This window comes from Brassica oleracea, chromosome C8 (genome assembly GCF_000695525.1).
Source record: "Brassica oleracea var. oleracea cultivar TO1000 chromosome C8, BOL, whole genome shotgun sequence".
Lineage (NCBI taxonomy): Eukaryota > Viridiplantae > Streptophyta > Magnoliopsida > Brassicales > Brassicaceae > Brassica > Brassica oleracea.
The window spans coordinates 4,630,832-4,654,883 of NC_027755.1; positions in this window are offsets into that span (position 1 = coordinate 4,630,832).

A 24,052-nucleotide genomic window follows, 5' to 3' on the forward strand; every position below is an offset into this window, starting at 1 on the left:
AGGGGATGAAGCAATGAGAGACTTCACTGGTACATGGTTCAACAAGCGCAAAGAAGAGATGGATACTTGTTTTCCAACAAGTCCCAGTTCTCAACACTACTAGCCAAAACACCTCCAAAGTCAAGCTAAATGACTATAACAAAGCCCTAAGTGAGAGGCAACCCACTATTAGGTAATATTTATTATTTTTTTATTAATTTACTATTTCTGTTGGTTTTTAATTATTGCAGTTCATAAAAAAAAAAAAAAAAAAAAAAAAGTTATGGGCTGCTTCCAACAATTGTTCTCGACTAAACTCAAGAGATTTGATAGACAATGGATTTGACCCATTTTCATCCATAATTTATAGGTTGTTTTACTAATAATTATATTATTATAGAATCTATTTATTCTATTTAGTCCTTATGATTTATTCTTAACCATAACTCCGACTGAATTTACACTGGAGACAGTGTAGTTTAAGTCTGGGGGGAGGTTTACTGATATATATTTACTTATTAGTCTTATTAAAAATGTTTTCAAATTAAGTTATTATTGAGTCAAGAAAGGGATTATGAACTTATAGATTTTTGCTAGATATCTAACCACTCTTTAGCACCATTCTAGATTTACTGATTGCAGATAGTACTACAGAAACTAAAGTGGATCAACCTGTCAACTATCCACTCTTGCGAAGATTGTTTTGAAGGAACCAAAGCTGACCTCCAACACTAAACCTGACACAACTGCTTGTCTTGGGGCTTGGTATACATGGGATCGGATTCTTTAAACAAGTCTGGAAGGTAAAGCCTCGTGTATATAGATTTATCACCATTTCTCTCTCTATTTTCGAAATATAAAAAAAAAATTCTTTTTTTATTATATTAGAGATTTATTAGGAAGGAATTCGAGCAGGACTTGGTGGCTACAACCATTAAAGCTTGCTTCATAAGAATTTCATAGGTAAAGGATTAGCACAGGACTTGGTGGCTACAACCATTAAGGCTTGCTTCACAAATAATCCTAGGATATAGGTCAAAAAGAAGTGAACACGACTTGGTGGCAACCACCATTAAGGCTTGATTCATGGAAGCCTATCCAATCATGGTTAATGATCTTGCATATAAGCAGACTTTGACCAAGAGAAAAGATTTCACTATTTTACAAGATTGCCCTTGATGAGTTTTTAGCCTAATTATATAAGCTTTGCCGCCATGTTAGAGGCAAAGTGTGCTTTCTTTGTGCTTCATTGTTTTATTCATAGATAGGAGAGAAGATCCAAAGTTATAATTTGTGATTGGAACTCCATTGATATCTATTTTATTTTCTATGAAGGTTTTATACTTAACTGCTGTTATGAATTGCTTAGCCATGTTTGAGTAGTTCTCTTGTTAGATTTTAGGGTTTAAATAGGTTAGGAGGGATATGCCCCAACTATAGATTGTTGATTTGTGATAATCATCTTTAGGATTGTTCATTAGTGCATGTGTCTAGATTAGCTACCTAGAACATGCCCTTGGATTGATTGATAAAAGCCATAGCTTAATTCTCATCCTGAAAACATTCTAATAGAGCTATGTTTCTTGCTATGAGCAAGGCGAGAGCTGATCTAGTGAGCTTAGTAAGGATTCATTCAACCTGCGCATAAAGCTTGACTAGAGCGCGTCGAACGATATCACACTTAAATAATCGATCGACGGTGCAAAAGGTTTATCGATCGATACGCTCATTGGAATATCGATCGACACTTTCTATAGATCAATATAACGAGAGTTGAGATCATATATCTAGTTAATAGACAACAACTCAATGCCAACAAGAGCTGAAAGACTTGTTGATCAAATAGTTGAGCTTTACATTATCATGCATGCAACTCATTAGACATCTATAGGATTATAATTCCAACTTTCCTGAATAAAAATCTAAGTCTAGCTATTTCCTTTGTAAGCACCAAAACCCCAAAAACCTGCTATTGAACAAACACTTGTTCAATATAAAACTACAATTTACTTTTAAAACTCTTAAAACATCTTTGCTTAACAAATCATATTAGAATCCTTAGGTTCCCTAGCTCCCTGTGAATTCGATCCCTAAGTACTAGAACTCGACCTCTTATTTGAGAGAGTATAAATCACTCCTTAGGGTAATTTGAGTGGTATCAGTACTACGCCAACAAATCTGCTATTTGTCCTTCTTCTATTGAGAGGAAAGATTTCGAGCTGAAACCCCAGTACTTTACATTCGTGGCTCAGACACCCTACTGTGGTTTGTCACACGAACATCCTATGGACCATCTGGAGCAGGTCGAGGATCTGTATTCTGCCATTAATGCTAATGGATACAAATATTTGAGGAAAAGCTGGTCACAGTGAAGTTGTTAGAAGACAAGCTTGATGAGATTAATTTTTCTCAAGACTTGATACGAGAAGACTTTTCCCAGAGATTGGAGGACCTTGATGAAACAACTATGGCTATACTTGGAATGCACCAGCACAACATCAATAACCTTCAGAATATGATGCATGTCAGTGAGGTTGAGTAGGAGATACTGAAAAATTAATGGACCAGAGGAGATGAGGCCTTAAAAAGCTTCATTGGTACATGGTTTCAGATGAGCAAAGAAGATGCAGACACTTGTTTCCCAACAAGTAGTCATCCACCTTCTTACTAGCCAACCTACTTCCACAGTCAAGCTAAATGACTATAACAAAGTGCTGAGTGGGAGGCAACCCACTAATAGTAGGTAATTTTACTTAGTTTTATTTCGAAATTGTTACTTATTTTCGCATTTAATTTATTGCAGGTCAAAACAAAAGACCCGAGGAGACGATTGCCTAGTCTATTGACCGATAATACAAGGTTGATATCGTTCGACATTACCATACCGGAATCGACCGACGAGCACTTACACACGTCAATCGACAATCAACATCAGCGAGCAGGTATATTGTTTTACCTTGTTACATTATGCACTTATGATTTATTTTCCATCAAATTCCGACTGGATACACACTGGGACAAGGTAATCTAAGTTTGGGGGGAGGTTTACTGATATTTAGTTTATTGTATGAGTTTTATAAAATGTTTTTCAAAAAGTTTTATTGAGTTAAGAAGGGGATAATGAACCTTAATTACAATTTCACTTATTATCTAACAACTCTCTAGCACCACTCTTAGATTTATTGACTGCAGAGTATATTAGAGATAACAAAGTGGATCACCTGCCTATTATCCACACTTGCTGAGAATGTTTGAAGGAACCAAAGCTGAACTCCAACCTAATTGAGCTTAATCTGCTTGTCTTGGGGCTTGGTATAGATTAGATCGGATTTCTCCTGCACGTCTGGAAGGTAAAAGTCTGTGTGTATCTGATTCCCTTCTATCTCTCTCTTCGGCATCTATATAAATAAAGGATTGAAATTATTTTCTGCGGTTTATAGGGGTAGGAGTGTCTCCAGCGAGCCCATTATTCTCCTCTAATGGAATGATCACACATCGTTGGAAGCGGGGGGTAGGAGTATCTCCTGTGACCCCATTATTCGCCTACACTTTGTCAAATAAAAAAGAGAAAGATAAAAAAAGAAAAAAAAATCAAAAAGAAGGTGAATAAAGATGGACTGTATCAGCATCATTGTTCATTGGAATTGAGATTCAGAGAATGGAGAAAGAGGGAAGAAAGGGATCAGATAAGACTACCTGTGTGTTCAGAATCTTGTTTGAGTAAGATTCCATGTGTCTTTTGATCGATACTCCCAAGGTAAAGCCTACATTTTTTTATATATGTATTAAATGAGATCAGCATAGGGGCGAGTCAGACACTATTAGCTAAGTTGCTGGTTAGATAGATTTGGTTGCGAAGCCTGGATATGGTATATAAGATACCTCTGAAGTTAGAATTGATTTGATGTGGCTTGCAACATTGTAAAGGTGATGATATGAGTTCTTAAATTGTGTGAGTCCCTGCTGTTTTTAAAACCTCTTTGCAAAGACTACCCTTTGTTTTGCTTGAGAACGAGCAAAAAAGTCAGTCTGGGGGTGTGATATACCATGGATTTTACCCACTTTCAGCCATGCTATATAGGTGTTTTAGGAACTATCTATGTTGTTTTGGAGTCCTTTTAGCACTTTTACAGGTTCATGGATGATTTGGAGAAAAATGGTGATTTGAGTGCATTTTGGAGATAAAATGAGAGGAAACTCGAAACTGACCATTGAACCAGTTCGTGGTCGACATTCAGAGTTCACCATCGATACATCGACAGCGAAGCGCGCAAAGCCATGACGGCTTAAAACCCAAGTCAAGACATAATTACGGAAATACCCCTGGCCAACTTTTAACCTAATATTTATGTGCTCTGCCATTGTTCTAGGCAACACACGCTTTCGACACTATTCCTATTTTTCTAGTTTCACACAGAAAAGGTTTTTAGTAGATTTGGAGAGAAGATCCAAGACTCCTTCAAAGATTGGTATTGGAACTCTAGTATTTCTAACCTTAATCTATTTATGAATTCCTTTATGATATTTGCTATGAATTGCTTTGTTATGTCTGAATAGTTCACCTTGTTAGGTTTAGGATTCAGATAGTCATGAGGGATTAGCCCAAAATATAGAACTGATAAGTTGTCTGGATATCCATCAATTGAATTGTCTTTAATGCTTGTATTCTATAGTAGCTAACTAGGACCCTATTCTTAGATAATTGGGCGCAAGTGGAAGCATGGTCCTTTGTCTGATCTAATTCATATTGTGCAGCATTGCTAGAAACAAGCGACAAATGATTTAGTTAAACCTAGTGAACACGTTTAAACCCGCTCGCTAAAGCTTGCTGGAACGGACGTCGATCGACAACTCCATAGTTGCATCGATCGACGGACTGAAAGGTGTATCGATCGACTATCCATTGATAGCATCGATAGACACTTTCTCAAGACCAACAAACGACAGTTGAGGTCTTAGATCTAGACAATAGCTAATCTAAACACACGGAAGTTGATAGATTATTTCTTAGTTTGAGTTCTAGAATATCCAATATACAATCTTAGTCTCTATACTACTGTAATCATGATTGTCTGAATAGAAATCCTAAGTCTAACGCTTTCTAATAATTGTTTACAAAACCTCAATCCAATCAACCGAATAACTACCTTGTTCATCACTGCAATTTACTATTTCCATTATTGACCTAGCTTAATTATAAATTGTTTAAGATCTTTTGTGTACCCCAGCTCCTTGTAGATTCGATCCATAAGTACTACAACTCGTCCTTTTATTTGAGAGAGTACAAATCACTTAGGATAATTTGAGTGATATCACTTATCCTCAGTATCATTCTAAAAGACCGGCAAGCCTAGCCTAATTATCATTATAAAGGAACGACGAGCCAATCCTCATTATCATTCTAAAGGAACGACGAGCGACGAGCCTAGCCTCATTATCATTCTAAAGGAGCGACAAACCAAGCCTCCTTTCCCTTACCAAGATACGATGAGCCCAACAAAGTCGCCACTCTGGAGATACGACGAGTCAAGCATCATCTATTTTTCCAAGATACAATGAGCCCAACATTGTCGCCACTCTAAAGATATTTAGGCATCACCTCCTTTATCAAGATACAATGAGCCCAACGTCATCGTTACTTTCAAGTTACAATTAACCTAGTCTTATCTCCTTTATATGAAGAGCCTAACGTCACCGTTACCTTCAAGTTATGACGAGCCTAGTCTCATATCCTTTATCGAGATACAAAGAGCCAAGTCTCATCTCCTTTATTAAGAAACGACAAGCCTTACATTGTTGTTACTTTCAAGATACAAAAGCCTATCCTCATCTCAGTCCCTCAAAGCCCGAGGACCCCAATCTCGTCTCCTTATCTTGAAGGTGTGACCATCCTAAAAGCATGATAATAAGCCGCATACAGAGAACGAGAGGCCATGATACCAAGACAGGGAAAATGATCAGAATGGAAAGAAAGTACCACGCTTAAAAAGAATATTTACATGACCACCAATGGTCGCAGAACAAAAAATAAAACTACAAAGGAGGCAGTACATGCCTCACACTAAGTCTGCCGTCTCTTCTCGATCCCCCTCTACAACACCAGAAGACAATGAAGTAAGATCACTCAGAGCCAGCTCAATCATGTCCATATCATCTAGAACATGGAAATCACTCAAATTACCCTAGAGTAAACTCTCTCAAATAAGAAATAAATTTCAACACTTAGGGATCAAATCCAGAGGGAGCGTGGACACACAATAAACTATAGGAAATCATGATTAAACTACACAGTAATATTGATAAGCAGTAAATAAAAGCAATAAATGATAAATATCGATTGTGCGATATGGGAAAACACTAGACTTAGGTAATTTCAAACAGGTTATCAAAATTATAATTTATAGATGCTAATGGTGTGATAGGTACTGTCCTAGTACTCGGATTCAATAGTAAGATATTCAGCTCTCGCTGCGAGTCTAATCAGATGTTTAAATCCTATAATTCCAACTCTCGTATGTGAATTAAGAGTGTTAATAGATACTACAGTGTGTCGATCAATACTTATTTTCAGAAAACGTTAACATTTAGATCATTTTGTTCACTAAGTTAATTAAACCAGCTGTCGCATGTTCTTAGCAACCTAGCTCAACAGTATTAGTTTCAGGCGTTGAACCCACTCTCGCGGTTGTCGATTATCCTATGTACAAGTTTCTAGTTAGCTACTCAAGAATGCAAGCAGGAGGATCAATTCTGTGAAGGATCCAATTAAATCACCCTAACAGTTCTATGTTTTATAAATTCATCAAAACACTCGAAAACCCTAACTCTAACAAGATAACTACTCAGATATAATAAAACAAAAAATAAAGATAAATTGAATGAATTGCATTAAATAGATAGAATAATGTGGAAACCGAAATTCGCACTGTCGATTTCTGTTAAATTAGGAAAGATAGGAAACCCTAAAGTTCTCAGAGGTCCCGGATATCTGCTAAACCACACGCCAAACAATTATTAACAGGCTATAAGTATAAAATTGATGAATCAAAAAGAGAACAAAGAAGATCTTATTCTGAATTTTCGTATAAGCGTTTACAACAGGTAAGCCTCGGTCACAAGAGCTGTCAGTGAGATCCTAGTTCTAACCACCTAAGACTTGAAAACCTAGTTGAGTCGCAACTCGATAACAAAAACGGAAAATTGCCTAAATTGCTCTAAGTGCTAACCTTACTGTGAATGTAGAGTTCTCTCTCTCTCTTTACGCCTCTCGCCTTCGCATCCCTTATAAACTCCTCCAAGGTCGGTTTGGGCCTTCCTTTTCCGCTTCTGGGTCGAGTTTATCCTTTGGCGGAAATATTCCATTTTTCCCGATCTTCATGATTATCCTTTGAAACCTTAACATTTATCTCTTCTCACGAATATTCGATAAACCTTCATATCAACTTCGGGCCAATTTCCTGTTAAAAATCGTAAGTAGGCTTTTTCCGTGTTTTAGACCCTTTGGGCCGTTTTTCGAAGAAAACATTTTTACGATTTCTTTTCGAAATAGTAACCTTCAGTACGACACCGGTTTTACGAGATAATCCAAATCAATCATATACTCGAGATAACCATGGTGTTAAGTTAACCGTTGTCATCTTTATACAATCGATCCAAACTTATATGCGAGAATAAGCTTTTATCTTTTTTCCCGAAACAAGAGACAGTTCAACCGAGATCCGAAGGGGGGAGCTTCGGAGACGAGAATGCATGGTTTTGGATTGACCCAACTCGGCGAAGACAAAGCTGGACAAGATTGATCCAACTCACCGTTGGGCGAGTTGGAGAAGGATCATCCAACTCGCCCAACGGTGAGTTGGACTTGGTTGATCCAACTTGATGTTGGGTGAGTTGGAAGTGGTTCATCCAACTCGCCAAACGGCGAGTTGTATTGTCCGATCCAACTCGCCGTTGGGCAAGTTGGCCTTGGCTAATCCAACTTCTCCGAAGGGTCCGACGATGCTGGTTTGGTAGTTCCGATGTTTGGGAATTGTTCGTTAGACGGTTTAAATGGTCTCTTGTTGGGTAATAGTCTTAAGAATACGAAGTTTTAGTTTACCGTATTCTTATTTTCTTTTTAGAAAGGATTTTCGAGAACTTTCCGACATTGATTTCGTCGTTACCGATTTTGACCCCAACAAGTAAGATATACTGGAGTTCCTATCAAATCTCTGAAAGAGACTTCTGTTCTTCCTCCAAAACACTAAGAACAATAAAGTTTCTATGAAATTTTTCTCAGTATGTTATGGTTTCTCTCTAAACAATGGCCTAAAAACTGTATATATATTATGTATAAAGTCGCCCAAGGGAAATGTTGTATTTTGTGAAGACTTCTTGGCCAAACTTGATTACGGAAATTGACTGGGCCCGAACTCGCGTCGGTGTCGAGCAATACCAAGGATGGTGTCGACTTGGTATCGATCGACACTCCTTCTGAATCTCGACTTTTTCATCTGTTTTTTTACGAGCTACGAGTTTCCTCATCATTATTCTTCAAGTGGCTTCATAATCTCCACAATGCTCTAAAATATACATAGACCTGAAAAACTCTAAAATAGACTCAGATATAATATAAAAAATCTAAAAAAATTATAATGTGCTAAAAACCGGTGAAATCAACCAGCTTTTCTGCAGGAACAGGAATCTCCTCCACAATGAAACTCTTAAGGAAGTCAACGACCACAGATAAATTGGTTCTCAGCCATTAAAGTTCACTGAACGGCGTCTCTATCTTCTAGATACACCCTCCCCCTTACTCACAGAACTCCCATATCTGGTTGACATCTCCAATTCAACCCGCTTTCTCTCCAACGCTACCAGTTTCTCCCGAGACTTCGATGAGCGAGACGCTTCGGCCTCCAAAGATGCCTTCTGAGCAACCAACCCCTCCTCGTGAGAAGCGTACTTCTTTGCCTCGTCCTGGAAATGATCAACCTTAGCACTTAGATGGAAACACAATACAGTCAAAGCGGGATGTGCATAAGACATCACTCCACGGGATTAGGGTTACAAGGCTACTATCTTGCATAACGATTTCTAAGAATATCAAACTACGATTATATGCCATCCCAACACCAACAAAACCGATATGACCCATGCTTCTACTACAAACAGATTAAATATATATTGGTTTATGCATTTCTAAATATTTCATGAATTTCCGACATTTTTAATATATTGCTTAACACAGTTTTATTTTTACAGTTTTATTATTTCTGGAAGCAATAATAGACATATTTACTACATAGCTTAATCAAATTTTGATTTCTGATTTTTATTGTGCACTTTTATTTCTTTGGATTCAGTCCTTCAGTACTCAATGTGCACTTGCATCTATATCATTGTATCCTCTTAAAACATAACTCACATTACACAGATATACTTTTAAACACATATATTTTTAAATGAGAGAAGAAGAGAGAACATGTGAAAGAGCGAGGATGACGATTATGTTCGAAGAAGGCACGTCACGTAGGTGCTGTTATATGAGACTGCCTCTCCGCATTGAACCGTACGGAGAAGAGGAATAATGGCTTCCGAATCTGAACATGTTATTGATTTAGGCCAAAATATGTATCATTTATATAGACCGGCTGTCTTCTACCAAGACCCAAAAGTCGAGACATTAAAAATATATCTTAAAATAAAATAATAATGGACCGGCTGTCTTCTACCAAGACCCAAAAGACAACATTCAAACCCAACCTAACCCAACCGAATTGAGAGAGGTGAGGCAAGGCCCTAATGCATGGTTGAGTATATTTATGGCTAGAAAAAAACAGTAAATTTAGATTCGATCGATTTGAACTAAAAATTCGTATATATTAAGTAAAGAGCAAATACGAATATACAATATTCGTAAGAAATGAAGTAAACTACAAATTCTAATATTTTTAAGATCATATATCCGAGCCGATACGTTATATATATTTACATATATTTCAATTTTTTGAGATCAAACAATCTTCTATAACTCAAACAAAAAGTGGTTTGGGCATCCAAATCAGAATAGACATATATATATATATATATTATAATGATACAAGTTTTGTATTATTATTTTTTTTTTGGGAAATTACTTGAAATACACTTAATTAGTTAGATACCATTTTTTTTCAAAAATACACTCAAACAAAAATACTCTAACATTTGGATTTAAGGTTTAGTGATTATTGGGGTTTAGTATTTAGGGATATGATTGGGTTTATAAGATTTTATAAATAAATCTTAAAATTTTATAAATGTTTAATGAAGATTAATTTTGTTTTTATATAACAATTTGAAGGTATTTATGAAAATATTTATTATTTAAAGGTAAATTTAAAAAGAAGGATTAAATTTGAGGTAAAATTAGAATTTTCCCTTATTATTTGAGTTATTAATGTTTTAAAAGTAAATAAGTTTTTATTTTTGAAATGAAATTTTATAATATTATATTATTTTAGATTATTTATTTATTTTAGTTTTAATTTTATTTGTGCTGATCGAATTGGATGTCCAGTTTAACATTATAATTTCTGGATATTTGGACACCGAATATCCTGATAGATACAAATCTAATCAAATCGATAATTGATTATTCAGACCAAACATATATATTGGATCGCCCATACCTTTAAAACTCCAGATATTTGATTGTTGCCCACCTCTAACTATTTCCTCTCATCAATATATTACAGTGTATACAAATGAATTTATACATAAGTTCTCTCCTTATATATTTGTTAATGTCAGATATTTGAAGTATTTACATTTAATCAAATTATTGATGTCTTTATGTTATTCAATCTATCTACTGATTCTTTTTTTTCGTTTTAAATGTTAATTAATTTGACTCTTATTTCTAATTACTTTAAATTTTATTTTGATATTTTAATATATCATCTTATAATTCTACTTTTATGTGGATATGCTAATCAAAAAAAAATAACACGTTTACAATTATGTCACGCCGATGACTAACTTCACCAAAAAAAAAACTCGCTAATATTAAAGTTAAATTCAAACAAAACACTCCTCAAACTTACAATTGTGTAAATCCCGCATAAGAAAATGATTTCGTTATCATATCATACTAAGTTCGATGAATGTAGAGAAACACGATACATGTGAAAAGCGCATTATTTTCATTAATTGTAAAATAAATATACTTAGTTCTTATATATCCAGTACAAGAATGACTAGTCACTAAGTCAATTAACTATCAACCCAACCACCTAACAACTTATCAGCAAATAAATCCTTTCTAAAATATAATACAAGATTTTTAATTCGGTTAGAAGGATAACTGTGGCTGAAAAGAAAATATATTGAAAAGGTTATAAAAATGGAGTGTATTCCACAATGAATCAAAAGATGAAGAGATTTTGGATGCAATTTTTGTAGCAACTTTAACCTCACATGACTTTGACAATTTACTCGCCATGCGATCATAATGTCACACACTCACTTCAAATCTTTTCAATTCATTCCCACTTTTCAATTTCTTAAGAAAAAAGGAGGGAAAATTGAAAAAGAAACAAAAAGAAAATAAAGTGAAGTTGAGTGACAGAATGAGTGAGTGCCTAAAAAGCAAAGGGAATTTTGTTCATTCCAACTTTATTTTCCACTGCTAGCTACCAAAAAGAGAATCTTCCATCCAATTTATTTTAGGTAGACAAGTACTTTTTTCTCTCAACTATGTAAATAAATTATATAATTGTAGCAGTGGTGGATGATAGTTTTTATTGTGTAAACTATTTTTTTCTTGTCACCTAAATTTTTTTTTTACGTTTTGTATAGCTTTCCTTCTATTAATAACCAAACTTAAACTAAAACAAAAAAAAACCTCGTGAAAAAAAAAACTGAATAAATAAAAAGAAAAATTGTCGTTAATGAAAATGTATCTAGTGTGCAACAAACAGACGAGAGAACGATTATGGTGTTAAGAAGCTACCGACGAACGTACATTTTGAGTTTTCCCTTTACTTTTTTCTTTCTTTCATTGACAATAAATATATTTTCCCATTCCAGTTCTAAGGATAGTTGTATCGAACCATATAAGATCTGAGAATTGTCACCTATTTGAAAAGATTGCGTACATTATGGAGGTTGAAAATATTATTTTTGGAAATAGTTCGTGATGATTTGTATAGGAGTCTAGATAGTAATTTTGAATCTGATACAAGATCCGTAGTCCTGGAAAGTCCAAAATAGGCTTGGGCGTCTTAGTTTTTGGGTCAGGTTCGGATCGGTTCTTTTTAGGTCCACTTCATTCGGGTCCAATACATTTAAACTCAATAGATATTTGTAAATTTTTTATTTAGGTTTGGGTCGGCTTTTTTCGGGTCTGGATCAGTTTAAGTCTATAACTAAAATACCTATAAAATATCCATAATTTTTGAGTTTGTATCCGGTTTGCATCGGATTCAGATTTGAAAATTACAAAAATACCCAAACCCCATCAAATTGAGCCGAAATATGTTATATACCTAAAATTTTATATAATAACTTAAATAAACTATTAATAATTAAAAAAAAAACATTTTAAACTTTAAGATTTTACATTTAATAATTAAAATAAAACATTTTAAATTCGGATAGAAAATTTTTGGACCCAATAAATATTTGTAAATTTTCAGTTCGGTTCCGGAGCGGGTATTTTCGGATCGGTTTCGGTTCGAGTTTTCCTGTCTGGATAAATGCCCAGGCCTAGTCCAAAAAGATACGAGGAATCACCAAGTTAGACCAAGAGAATTTAAATTGTGAACAACAGTGTGTCAATGTCTAACGAATTATTTATAAGCTTATGTTTAGTTGAGTCTCCGTACTAGTACTAACATATAGGTTTTTTTTTTTGGAAACAATACTACTAGCATAATACTATCGTTAAGCTTGCATAAATATAAAAAATATTATTTTATTTTAAGATATATTTTTAATGTTTGACTTTGTATTACATATTTAAAATATAAGACATTAATTATTTAGACCATCTCCAAAAAAACTCTCTATTTTAGAGTTTGCAAAACTTTATATTTGAATTTTCAATGTGTTCTTCTCCTAAAGCAAAACTTTAAATCTAACTTCAAAATTATTTATAATTTACGCTATGGTCCTTGTATTTGTCATAATTAATAACTAGCTCATATGTAAGAACATAACAGTAATATTAATTAATAAAATCTTACACTAAATTATAAAATTATAAATAGAAATACATAATTAAATATTAAACTATAAGTATAATACCACATTATTCCATGAAATTATTTCTGTAATGTTCCATTTTCGGTTACAAAAAAAAAATTTTGGACAATATTTTAGAGGTTCCGGTGCAAGTTTACTAGACTATTAGTGTTGTTGTAATATTTAAATTTGTTTAATAATTATGTCTTCATGTATTTTGTTTTTCAAAAAGCTTTTTTATTAACTTTCTTTTGTAATATTCTTGTAGTCTAGTTCTAGTTTTAAAATATTATAAATCTTATTCTAAAATTTTGATTTAATTTTATGTGTAAAATTTAAGTTTATAAAAATAAATTTGAAAAATTTATGATATACAAAAGTTTTAAAGATTAAAATGATAAATGAGAAAATACTTAAGAATCATAAATGTGATGTATAATTAATTATAATGATAAAAATGCAAATAAAAATATGAAACTTCAAATTTAGAGTTTTGAATAGTTAAACTTCAAATATGAAGTTTAAGTCCTTAAAACTCTAAATTTGAAGTTTCATCTTTTTATTTGCATTTTTGTCCTTATAATTAATTATACATCACATTTATGATTCTAAAGTATTTTCTCATTCATAGTTTTAATCTTTAAAACTTTTGTATATTTTAAATATTTCCAATTTATTTTATAAATTAAAATTTTACACACAAATTTTTTTTTTGAAAAATCATAATACGATTTAAAATATTTTAAAAGTAGAATTGACCAACAAGAATATTACAAAACAAATTTAATAAAAAAATTTTAAGAAAATATATACATAAAGACATATTTATTACATAAATTTAAATATTACAACAACACTAATAGTCTTGTAAATTTTCTCCGGAACTTCTAAAAATTGTCCAAACAAATTTTGTATAACGGAAAGAGCATTAATAATGCAATATTATGTAAGAATGTGGTATTTTTCTTGTAGTTTAATAGTTAATTATGTATTTCTATCTATAATTTTATATTTTAGTGTAAGATTTTATTAGTTAATATTACTATATTATTTTATATATGTGCTACTTATCTACAAAAGTTTTATGGATTTATATTAATTATGACAAATATAAAGAGCAAAGTGTAAATTACAAATAATTTTGAAGTTAAATCTGAAGTTTTGCTTTTAGAGAAGAACACCTTGAAAGTTCAAATATAGAGTTTGCAAAACTCTGTAATAAAGAGTCTTTTTGGAGATGTTCTTAGTTAATTAACTCTATTTTAATTTAACTAATATATAATCAAATTTAAATTTTATAATATTATAATCATATTTATTTAAAATATAAATTTTGGTAAATTTTATTTAATTGATTTTGATTAAAATGCCTTAACCTGACAAATTTACAATTTTATATCAACAAATCAACCGTCAAGGACTAAGTTAATATAGTTTACCATGATTAAACCTAAAAACACTTAGTAGTTTAGAACCTCAATATCTTATTGCACTAAATATAAATTTATGAAAATAGTATTTAATTTTTGTATTTTATGAAATACTTCTTAAACATTTGTAAAGAAAAAAAGAAGATATTTATAAAATTTACTATCTCTAAAAAATAAATATTTGTACAAATTTTATAAAATACTTCTTAAACATTTTCTAAAGAAAAAAAAAATTTTGTAAAAATTTAACATATTTCTGATTATCTGATGAATAAAATTTTGACACTGATAATCTATCGAGAAGTTACCACCTTCATGGAAAGATTTCAAACACATGTGAAACATAAAAACAAAGAATTGTCTTGTACAACTTGGAAATCATTTGCGCATAGAGAAATTTCCAATGGCGCAAGAGGGAGAAAAAGGTGGGAGTTTTATGAAAAAGGCGCAAGTGGTTGGTACTTCTTCCATCATTATGATGGAAAAAGGTGGGAGTTTTAAGAAGAATAATCAGAGAATATGTTTCGAGTATCATCGAGAAGTTACCACCTTCATGGAAAGATTTCAAACACATGTTGATTCATAAAAACAAAGAGTTGTCTTGTACAACTTGGAAATCATTTGCGCATAGAGAAATCTCCAATGGCTCAAGAGGAAAAAAATGTGGGAGTTTTATGAAGAGTAATCCAATGGCGCAAGAGGGAGAAAAAGGTGGGAGTTTTATGAAAAAGACGCAAGTGGTTCGTACTTCTTCCATCGTTATGATGGAAAAAGGTGGGAGTTTTAAAAAGAATAATCAGAGAATATGTTTTGAGTATCATCGAGAAGTTACCACCTTCATGGAAAGTTTACAAACACATATTGAAACATAAAAACAAAGAGTTGTCTTGTACAACTTGGAAATCATTTGCGTATAGAGAAATATCCAATGGCGCAAGAGGGAGAAAAACATTCTTCTTTAGTAACAAACTTATGATAGATCTAACAAAAGGTTTAAGAGCATTTGTTATAATTGTCAAAAACCGAGTCACTTAAGACATGATTTTTGGGTAGGGAAGGATAAGAATAAAATAGAAAAAAAAACATTTGTGACAAGTGTCTAAGGTCCATCCACTAATCAAGGTCCGCATTTAAATCATATCACAATGTAAACTATGTATCAAAGATTTCTGAAGTATTTTATGTGTAGAAGGATGAAGTGGCATGGTAGATTGTTAATTTTTTCTCATGTCTTTTTCACAATATTATCTTGTTTTTGTAGGTATCTCCATTCATGGTTTTCATCTTTCACTCTAAAAATGTAAGTCTTAGATCTATATACTTTAAATGTGTATTTTTTATGTTTATATTCAAATAAAGTTATGGATTCAAACTTTGTACATTTACATTGCTACTATTTTATCTTATATGATCTATTTTTAATTTTTTTTTACAGATTTAAAACTATTTTCACATTTCTAAATGCACAGATTTTTTTCAAATGTGAAAATTAGCTGATAGAGTAGACTGAAGTCTACTAAACCACAAATTTTAAGCAGAATTCATTGGAATTCTACAAAAATATGACTAAATTTTTTGTCCTATTTTATTAAAAAAATCATTTTTATCCTATTTTGCATGTATTTTCTTCCATGATTTTTATCTCTTTCTCCCAAACTGTAAGATTACATTTATAGATTTGAAATAAGTGTTTTGTATTTATATTTAAATAAAGTTACATATTCAAACTCTATGTTTTTAATTTATTACTATTTTGTCTTAGAAATTATATATATATTTTTTAAGTTTATTAGTTTTAAAGTGATTTTCATGTTTATTGAAAGTATTTACTTTCAGATTTAAATATTTTATGATAGAATAGACTTCAAATGAAGTCTACTAGCCCTAACTTTTAAGCAAACTTCATTAGAAGTTTGATTTTAATTTTTTATCTGATATTTTTCTCATAATTTTATCTTATTTTGAAGGTATTCTCTTCCAAAGTTTTCAAGTTATCTTCCCAAAAATGTAAGCTTTACATCTGTTCATTTTAAATCTGTATTTTTGTGTTTATATTGAACTAAATTTATAGATTCAAACTCCATGTTTTTGCTTTCCTATTATTTTAGGTTTAAAAAAAATATTTTAAAATACTTTTCATAACAAACTATTTTCAAATTTTCTAAATGTACAATTTTAGATCTTAAAATTGTCCGTTAGTGTACACTTCTAATTAAGTCTACTTAAAAATTAAGGCTAATATGATTTAAATTTTTTATCTTATGTTTTTCTCATAATTTTATCTTATTTTGCAAGTAATATTTTCCAAGACTTCATTTGAGGCATCAAGATTATTAATAGTCAAACACACTCTAGATTTTTTTTTTATAAATAGCTTTGTAATAATTTATCATTATAAGATATTCATTTGTAAATAATTATTTGATGCATAATCTATAAAAATTGTATTCATTTTTAGTTGTATTTGACTTGTATGATATGACTAATTTTGTTAACTATCTATTTTTCACAAGATACTCTACTCAACCAAATAATTAAAATCACCATAAGCTTAAACAATAATTAACACACATGTGAGAAGAAGAAAATCTATACAACATGCCTAAAAAGTTTCAAGAGTAAAACTAATCACAAAAACTTTGCGATATGTCTCAAGTGTATACTTTAAACAATAAAAATGGAAAAGCAAGTAAGTCTTCACTTATTAGTAAACAACCTAATCAATTTTTCTACGTAGACTCCATTTTCAGTCTACAAAATAGTAGATTTTCTTTTCAGTTTATGTATGTAGACTATCATATAGGTTTACTATATGGGTTAGGTTTTGGAATTGCAAAATTCACAGGTTATTTTGTGTATTTTAAAATTTTATGATTTTATACGTGTAGATTTCCTTTACAGCCTACAGTTTAAAAATAGTTTTTGCAATTGACCTGAATTCACCCAAGATGTGAGTTTCAAAAGTTGACTTCATATGCAGTCTACATGCATTTTCTAATTTTTTCAAAGAGATTAGTTTTGCAATTGACCAAGTTTAACTTCCTACGAGTAGATTGAAATGGACGTTTACAAAAGTGTACACTTCATTTGAAGTCTACTATAAAATCTGATGGGTTAGTTTTGTGTTTGACCAAAATAAAATAGTAGACTTCATATGCAGGCTACTTTTTTTCTAAGATTAGTAGACTCCATATGAAGTCTACACTTTGATTTATTTTGGGTCAGTCTTTTAACATTTTAGTTAAGCACAAAACTAACCTATTTGACGAGGTAAAAGTTTTGGTTAAATACAAAACTGACATTTCGTGGACTTCCCGGGCAATCTACATTATGCAGACTTCTGATGAAGTGTACTATGTAAAGTTAAAAGTTTGGTCAAATGCAAAGCTAGTCTCTTTTACGTAGATTTCTTCGTAAGTCTTACCAATTTTTTTTTCAAAGGCAAAGTCGTAGACTTCTAGGGAAGTATCTGTTACAAAAAATATAACTTTGGTCAATTGGAAAACTAACATGTGCGTTGACAAGTAAACCGCATCGTACATCTACACATATGCGTACACATACAAAATAGTCTACTATCATGACACATATCTGAAAATTACGAAAACTATGTAAATAGTTACTTTTTCGGTGTAAAGCTCCTTTCTAGCCTTTTTCACTGTCCAAACTCCAAATATTAGCAAAAGGAAGCACCTTTGACGATTCTTTACTGAAGAAGCTCGAAAGTATGGAGTTTGTGTTTATGAAAATGAAAATTATGAGAATTTTTAAGATAAAAATGGTGAGGAAATGAAGATTTGTTGGTGTAGAATGAGAAAAAAAGTAGATAGAAATTGAATTCTTCAGATTTAAGAGATCAAAAATGGTAGTTCATGGTAGTTTAAAAATTTGATGATAATGATATTGTTGTAAATAACGAGAAATATTTAGGGTGTATTTGTTTTTTTATATACATTTTCGAAATAAATAAGCAGTAAATATAATGGCAATTTTGTAATTTTTTCAAAAACTTTAAAGAGGATATAGGAAATTCATGGGTGAGTATTGACAAAAAAGGGTTTTAGGTTTGATTTAAAATTTTAAGTTGGTTTTCAATATCTCCCTTAATTTTTTGTTATAGCAAAATACAAATAATCATAAATTTATATGAGTATAAATTTTAATATATATATATATATATATATTAAAAATATACATTTTTAATCTCTTTTTAATTTATAAATTTTAATTTAATTTATATATATATATTAAAAATATATAGTTAAATTATCTCTCATATATATATATATACATATATATTAATTTCAAAATTTTAGAAATGTGTGTCATATTTGAATTGATAAAAATTAAATATTTACAATTTTAATTTTAATAAATCATTAAAATATAATTTACATGTTTCCTTTATTATTTATTAATTAATTTTTTATTTATTCGATAAATATTTTAGAATATATTTCATTTTGTATAGAGCGCAAATTATTACAGAAAATTAATATTTAAAAAACATCTAGCCCCTGTGCATGGCGCAAATCTTTAACTAGTATAAAGTATTGTAGTCACAGTGGTAAAAATTAAGTGACCATTTAAATCTATTATATAAACTATTGTAATCTTTTTCCCATATTCTTCTCAACTTTTTTTCGTTGTTCTTTTATATTTTCATCATTTTTAATTAAGTTAATTTCATATGCTTACAATAATAAATAAACATTATTGATCATTCATAATGTTATATTATCTGGTAGTATTATATATTTATAGCCTATTTTTATTTTTTGTCATCATTTATAGCCTATTCTTTTTGGCAGAAAAATATTGTCTGGCACGTAGTAAACAACCACTAATTAACTTGGGTAAAATCCGTACCTTAGAAGTCACGAATACCCGTTACTTGCCTTATACCCGTTACTTGACCCGTATTCGCCTCGTTTTTTCAAGTATTCGTCATTGTCAAGTCAAGTATCAAGTCATTGAGTTTTGTTACTTGCAAGTACAAGTCAAGTAATAAGTATCACAAAAAAGTTACGATTCGCCTTGATATTACTCGCTACTTGTTTTACGACTGAAAAAATAATAACGAAACCATAAAGACCAAAGCCGTAAACATATATTTATTTGTTGTAAGAAATAAACAATACTTTCATATCGAAATATATGTAATAAGTTCCTTCTTTTTTTTTATATTAGGTGAAAATATTTTATTTAAAATAACTCTCGTATTTTTAACAAGTCGAGTAAATAAAACAAACTTTCATAACCTTCTCTCATAGATTATTATCTATCAAGTAATTCTTAGAAACTTGGAAATATATCCAAATAATTAATAAGTACTCGTAAGTAGTAAGTAATCGAACAAATCAAGTAACTTGCAAGTAACATATTTTTCGACAAGTACTCGAAATAACAAGTACTCGTTTCCGACAAGTCAAGTACAAGTCAAAAAATTCATTACTCGTTCAAAACAAGTCAAGTATCAAGTATACGTAAAAAAACAAGTACTCGCCTTGCGCCCACCCCTGAGCAAAAGTAACAGAGAATAATTTCTGAGTATCGTATCTTTTCCAAAAAAAAAAAACAATTTCTGAGCATTGGGATTGGAAGACACATTTGCCCCCTTATTTCATTCTTCTTCTTCTTCTTTTTTTCATTTTTCTTTAATTTTTTGTGCAATATTTCATTGTTCTTATTATTCTTCTTTTCTCTAAATAAAGTAGTTGAGACTTGAGAGCCACCGAAAAGCACTCGACATCATATCATTAAAGCTAACTTTTCTGTGTGTTTTCTAAAATAATTTCTTGAGATGAAGAAAGTTGGAAAAAATGATGTCCCTACTGGGCTGCAGATAGTAGAATTAATGAAAGATTTTGTCAAGGTTTTAGTTTGGAATTTTCTATTAAATCACATGCATTTTGATCCACAAAAAAATCCAAACCTAATTTTGTAAAAGCAAACCTATTGGCTAATGGGTCAATGTCAATCTCAATGAATATATAAGTTTTTTTGATACCCATGTATTTATAACAAACTATTATTTTTAGTACCTCAACATTCCGCCTAAATTATAGGAGCTCAAGACGTCTATTTTGTCATCTCTATGTATACAACATATTCATCTAATCTTATATATTAAAACACAAGTAATCCGAATATATATATATATATATATATAAAAAGATACAAATACATGTGAAAGTTTAAAACAATCTATTCAATAAAAAAATATACCGTAAACTTATTATGTTTTAAAAATTGATAGACACATATATTATAATATATACCAATTTAGAATTGAAAACAAAATATTTATATAAAAATAAATGAAAACAAAAATCTACGCGGTATAAAATGTAAAGGATGATTTGTATTGATCATACAATGTACATATTTATACAAAGAGCGTATGTGTAAGAATGGAAACAGAATCAAGAGTAATCACAATGAATTGATACACACGTGATATGCAAGTAATGCATAATAGACTCCTTTCCTTAATATTTCCCCTCAAGATGGAGGTGCTTTTGCAACACCAATCTTGTCGGACTGTGTCTTGAACGGTGATCGTGATAGTGGCTTGGTCAGGGCATCAGCTAGTTGATCTTTAGTGGAAACATGGACAACCCGAAGTGAGCCAGAAGTAATCTGATTCCTGATGAAGTGATAATCCAATGCCAAATGCTTCATTCTTGAGTGAAAGATAGGATTTGCGCATAAGTAAGTAGCTCCCACATTGTCACAATAGATCACTGGTGGGGCTGGAATCTTGATACCAAGTTCAACAAGGAGCGAATAAATTGATATTATCTCAGCGGAAGTGTTAGCAACAGAGCGGTACTCTGCTTCGGTTGAGGAGCGTGCAACTCCCTTCTGCTTCTTTGAAGACCAAGAAATTGGATTTTTGCCAAGATAGATGATATAGGCATTCGTTGAAACAAAATCATCAGAATCACCAGCCCAATCTGCGTCTGAGAAAGCATGTAGAGAGGTGGGATTGTTGCGACTGAAGAACAGACCATGAGATGCGGTGCCTGCAAGGTAACGTAGCACACGCTTAGCGGCTTGCCAGTGCTCGGAAGTCGGCTGATGCATATACTGAGAGAGTCGGTTAACTGCATATGATATCTCAGGTCGTGTGAAAGCGAGATATTGAAGACTACCAACTGTTGACCGATATTCTGATGGATCGGCTAGACGAGTTCCTGATCAAGCAGTGAGCTTAGGTGTGGTAGCCATTGGTGTCGTCACAGGCTTTGCATCCGACATTTTACACTTGTGAAGAAAATCCAAGATATAACGTCGTTGTGTGAGATGCATGCCCGATGAAGATCTGCAAGCCTCGATGCCAAGAAAATAATTCAAATCTTTTGGATCCTTGACTGAGAACCGAGTTGCAAATAACTGCAATGTCTGATCCAAAAGAGCCTGATCATTCCCAGTGACAATAATCTCATCAACATACACCAAAATATAGATAAGACTATTCTGACGTCGGAGAATGAATAAGGACGTATCAGCAAGAAAGTTGGTAAAACCAGACTTGAGAAGATGATTGCTGAGTTCTCGGTACCAGGCGTGAGGCGCTTGCTTCAGGCCATACAACGCTTTGTGTAAGCGGCAGACATGATGAGGATGATCTGCATCGACAAAACCAGGAGGTTGCGTGGTGTACACTTCTTCAGTAAGAGTTCCTTGTAGAAAAGAGTTGTTCACACCTAGTTGTTTGATTGGCCAGGATCGGCTGACAGCAATGTCAAGCACAAGGCGTATGGTGGTTGACTTAATCACAGGACTGAAGGTTTCAGTATAGTCAACACCAGGAACCTGCGTGTAACCACGAGCAACCAGTCGCACCTTATACCTGCGCACAGACCCATCAGGATTATATTTTATAGTAAAGATCCAACGACAGCTCACAGTATTCTGATTCAACGTGGGTGGAACCAATGAATAAGTCCCATTCTGTATAACAGAGTTGAACTCGTCTGTTACTGCCTTTCGCCAACGTGGATCAGCTAGAGCCTGAGCAATTGTCGTTGGAATGAAGTGAGTCTGACGCTGAAGTTGAGCATTGTTAGCGTATTTGATGTTGGGTTTTGATATCCCCTTTTTAGCACGAGTGGTCATCGCATGTTGATTGGGAGCAGTTTCAGGAACAATTTGTTCCGGTGGTGGTTGAGAAGTCTGAGAAGAGCTGTTTGTAGCAGTGTTGTCGTTGTTGACTGATGCACTGGGAGAGCTCGGAGAAGAGGCAGACGGTGAGGACTGTTGTTGATGAGGTGTGTTTGTAGGCGTTGAAGAATTGTGAGTTGAAGTAGCCACCGGGGTTCCTGTCCTTGGGGACAATGGTTACACCGTCTCCTGAATGGTTGCACCGTCTCCTGTGAGATCGTAGGCAAAATAGTAGTAGGAGAAGAAATTACCTGATCATTTGTAGGCGAAAGACCAGTGCTCAGGGGTGCCGATTGTGTTGAAGATGATGGCGATGTGAGAGGAGAGGTGACTACTGTGACTGGTGTAATCCAGGTAGTTGATGATGCTGCAGCAGTAGGTATTGGAGCAGACAAGGATGGGAATGGAAAGGTATGTTCATCAAAATGCACATGGCGTGAAACAAAGAGACGATTTGTGGAGGGATCAAAGCAGAGATAGGCACTTTGGGTTAATGAGTAACCAAGAAACACACAAGGTGTGGAGCGAGTTTGAAGTTTGTGAGTCCGATATGGACGAAGCCATGGTAAACATTGGCAGCCAAATATTTTAAGCTTAGTATAGTTGGGTTGGTTTCTGAACAGAAGAAAGTATGGCGAGTTAAGGGAGAGAACAGGTGTTGGCATTCTGTTTATGAGATAAACTGCAGTAGAGAAAGCATAGGACCAGAAGGTGTTTAGGATTTTAGCATGATGAAGAAGAGAGAGACCTGTTTCAACAATATGTCTGTGTTTTCTTTCAGGCAGACCATTGTGTTCATGAGTATGAGGAGGTGAGGTAAGGTGAGTGATTCAAGAAGCTGAGAGGAAGTCTCTTAAGGCAATGAATTCACCACCATTGTCTGAAAACAGAGTTCCTAGTTTTGTTTGGAACTTATTCTCAGTAAGAGCTTTGAAACGAATAAAGGTTTCTTTGACATGAGATTTGAGTTGAAGAGGATAAAACCATGTATAGCGGGTAAAATGATCAATAAGAATAAGGTAGTGTTTGTATTTGTCGACTGAGACAACCGGTGAGGTCCATAAGTCTGTAAACACATATTCAAGTGGTCGTGTGGAAGTGATTGAAGTTTGAGAAAAAGAAAGCTTATGACTTTTATTAGAAAGGCAATCAACACAAGAGTATGAATTTGAAACAGAATCTGAAAGCGGTAATGAAAAGGAAGATAAGATAGTTTTAAGGATAGAGGGAGAAGGATGGCCAAGTCTTGAATGCCAATCAGAAAAAGT